Genomic DNA, 3595 nt, shown 5'->3' with positions numbered 1-3595 from the left:
CTTTTAACAACATAAACTAGTTGAGATTTTTTAAAAAAAAAAATAAGCATAAAGCTACAGAAAACAAAGTTATAATAATAAAAGATAAATAAGCATAAAATACACAATAAACACAATGCCATAAACTCTCAAAATTTAATGCAAAACTATAACAACGAAACCTTTAAACATGAAAAAAAAAATCCTAAATCCTATATCATAAACCATGGACAATAAAAAATAAACACTTTGGCCATGGTAATTAATAGAGAAGATTAAGTTTGAGACCGGTTTCATTTTAATGTATATGAGTTTAGAACCTGAGAATGAACTCTTTGAAGGTCCTGTTCAAGTTGTGTAAGCTTTAATCTACTTTACTCTAATTGCTGCACATAAGCCTGTTCCATAGACAGCAAAAAAATGCATTTATTATTCATTTTTATCAACATCCAATCATTTTTTTTCACCATTTTACAATATATGCTATGCTTTAATCTTATCTCTTAACAACTATTTTTGAATTTGTGCAACCATATAATAATAGGACACACCTTTTTCCATAGATGGCTTTTTCTTGCAGCCTCTCTGTTTTGAGCCAAATGTCTCAATGTCTGATAGCAAAAGTAATATAGAAAAAAATAATAATAAACGTAAAAGAAGTTAACATAGCTTCAATAATGCAGAAACTATATTATAAAATATAATAGAGAAGGAGATATAGATACAAAAAAAATAAGTTTATGGAGAAATGATAATATATGCTTTCATATTCAAACACCTTTGCATCAAGTGGCTTCTCTGATGTGGAACCAGCTCCCTTCCTCTGCAACTCAAGGGAAAAAAAAAAAACTTATTTGAAACAGATTGATTATTGCAGAATAAAGAAGGAAAAAAAGCTTATTTGAAACATTTTTTTTTTGGCTAAAAAAAATCAGTGTAGAATTTGGGACTAGAAAACCAGAACAAAAATGTTTCCATAGCAGAAGCTTCTTGGTATAAAAGAGGGAGGGAAATGGATACAAGTTTAGAACATGTTTTAGATAGCTAAGCTATTAAAGGGGGCTACAATTTTTTTCAATCCAAAATGAAAAAGAAAAGAAAAATATGATTATATTTTCTCACAGAATTTCTAGGAAGAGTTTCTGAATGCTGATCAAGTCCCTTAGACCATTTCTCTTGAGGCATGCAATAATCAATATGATAAGGGTAGCAAAAGGGATCATTTTCAGCCATTGTTTTTTGTGGCTTAGAACTTGAGAAGAAGAAGAAGAAGAAGAAGAAGAGGAGGAGGAGGAGGATAGTAATTAAACTTGGTAGGACACGGGGGTTTAAAATGAGAAAACTTTGATACGTGATAAGTACTGAAAAGATTCTCTCTTTGTTTGTTTGTGAGTACTTTGTACACATCCATCCCTCTCTATTTCTCCTTCCTGATTTTGAACCTCCCTAATTGCGAAGATTTAATTTTGATGAGCATGATTCAAACCCAACATGATTAATATTAATATCATTATTGTTTGAACTTATTACTTGTAAGCATAAGAAACTTTATATTAATAATTTTGAATGGTCAAAGATGAGAGTAGTACAAGTACCCTTGAGGTTTGGTGAAATCTGATTGCCATGAAGGGAACATTTCTAGTGTAGCTGTAGGTCTGGGTGTTGTTGTGAATAAAGCTGCAAGAATCACAAAAGTAAAATCTGAGAGGATCACCAAACCATAAAGGACTATTGAAGCCTATACCAAAATAAATAAAATCATAGAAAAAGACAAGAGAAATGAGGAACCGAATCCTCCTCCTTTTGCAGCAGTTATGGAGTCAGTAGAAAAAATAAAGAAAGAAAATCATGCAAGGAGGGTGAGTCTTTGTCTTTTTCTCTGTCTCTATCTCTTTCTTTTTCTTTTTTTTTACTATTTTCTATGAAGAAACCTGGTTGATTATTGATTAATGTCTTTGGCTTGCTTTGCCACTCTCTCTAACTTGAAATCATATTTCATTTCATTTTGAAGAAAAAATATTGTGTGGTGCTTGCTTAACATACTGTGATTACTGTCCCAGCAAACATGTCTCTATCCCTTGTGGGCCTTCAAAGGTGGCTCAAGTAAAAATTATATAGAAAATAAAAATTTTACAAATTTAATAAAAAAATGGAAATTGGACATGTGGGTTCTTGTGAAGGAAGGCACTAGAATCAGTGAGTCCTACTCCATTCTCTCTCTTGTAACGGCCTGTGTTTTCTTATTGGTTCCCTTTGTGGGTCTCTTCAGGACAATATGTACTTAAAAACAAATATGACTCTTGTATTTTTCAAATGCTTAGTGGGAACAGTCACGAAAAATTTTTTAAGTCACCGAAAAAAAAAATGCTTAGTGGGAACACAATAAATTCAGCAATGAGATAGATTAATTACCTTTGATGAGACTTTGTTTTTTCTTTAGTATTTACTTTCCCATCAAAATATGGCCCCAAAAAAAGGGTGAAAAAGAAAGGTCAATCTTTGATATCCTTTTAAACCTAGGAGGACATTGGATTATTATTTCATTTTTTACAATTTAAGTTAAAAAATATATAATATAAGTTTTTAATATATTTATTAAAAAAAAATACTAGTAATATATAACAACTTTAACATGTGTTGATAAAGTTGTACTATAATGCCATGCCATTTCATTTCAACCAAAACATTATATTATTAGTATAATCTTTTGTTCATAAGCATATAGCATATTAGCAACCACTTTGTGTATTTAATCCCAGGTCTGAGATGGATTTGTTTGGTGTTATACTTCTTTGTTGATGAGTCAACGTCCATTCCCTGTTGAGATTCCTTTCTACTTATAGAAATTGGAAAATCTGTTTCAGACCAATATAGTACTCATTGGTAATCATGAATTACTTGCTGCAGCTTCATCTCATTTTTATCTTGTGCTCACAAATCCACCATTTAGATATATCTACAACTCTCTGTTTGACTATAATATGAGTAAATGGTCAGACAAATTTGTTCCTCATGAGAGATAACAAAATATAAAGCTAATGCATGTCTTTAGTGTTGTAGATTCGGGTCTGTTTAAGACCGTTAATATATAAACTTATCATGAGAGAATTGAGTTATCTGAATATTGTAATTGTGTTGTGTTGATTGCATATGAAACTAATGTTTGTAGAGTAGTAACTACCACACCAGAATACTATGCATTGATTTAGGTTATATGACTCCCAATGTGTTGGATATTCTATGTGAATTGTATATAATATAGAGGTGTCCATAGATTATTTTTTTAATGCAAAAAAAAAAATCATCAATTGTATTTGTGTATATGTGCATTCGATATTTTATACATGGGGATGCTCCCATAAAGACGGATAAAACGTCTTTTTTTAAAGATATTTTTTAATAATTAAAATTTAATACATATAATCACTTAAATTGTGTTATTTTTGTCAAAATTGGATCAGACAAATTAATTTGATCGAAAAATAGTGAATCAAATTTTGAATCGATCTAAATTAATATTATTTTTTATAAAAAATGACTACAATATCCCTATTATATAAAATAACTAAAATACTCTTATTATATATATTAATTTTAAAAATCTTAAATTTTAGTC

The 3595-nt window shown here is 29.8% G+C and overlaps 1 protein-coding gene across 7 annotated transcripts in view; it reads right to left on the bottom strand.

The window, feature by feature from the left end:
- Positions 1-1747, bottom strand: part of LOC107643001 — an 8982-nt gene extending 7235 nt beyond the window's left edge. For 2 of the 7 annotated variants that reach the window (XR_002362414.1, XR_002362415.1), the window contains exons 1-4: positions 1102-1307; positions 758-802; positions 531-590; positions 300-377 (exon numbers count right to left, since the gene is read on the bottom strand). The gene's annotated coding sequence lies outside the window, so the exon portion shown is untranslated. Of the gene's footprint in view, positions 1-299; positions 378-530; positions 591-757; positions 803-1101; positions 1323-1574 lie in introns of those variants that run through there. The other 5 variants (XR_002362416.1, XR_002362418.1, XR_002362419.1 and 2 more) reach the window with 5 other exon arrangements.

Source organism: Arachis ipaensis, chromosome B05 (genome assembly GCF_000816755.2).
Source record: "Arachis ipaensis cultivar K30076 chromosome B05, Araip1.1, whole genome shotgun sequence".
In the NCBI taxonomy this organism is placed as follows: domain Eukaryota; kingdom Viridiplantae; phylum Streptophyta; class Magnoliopsida; order Fabales; family Fabaceae; genus Arachis; species Arachis ipaensis.
The sequence above is the reverse complement of the archived record's forward strand: the minus strand, read 5'-3'. Positions and strand labels throughout refer to the sequence as shown.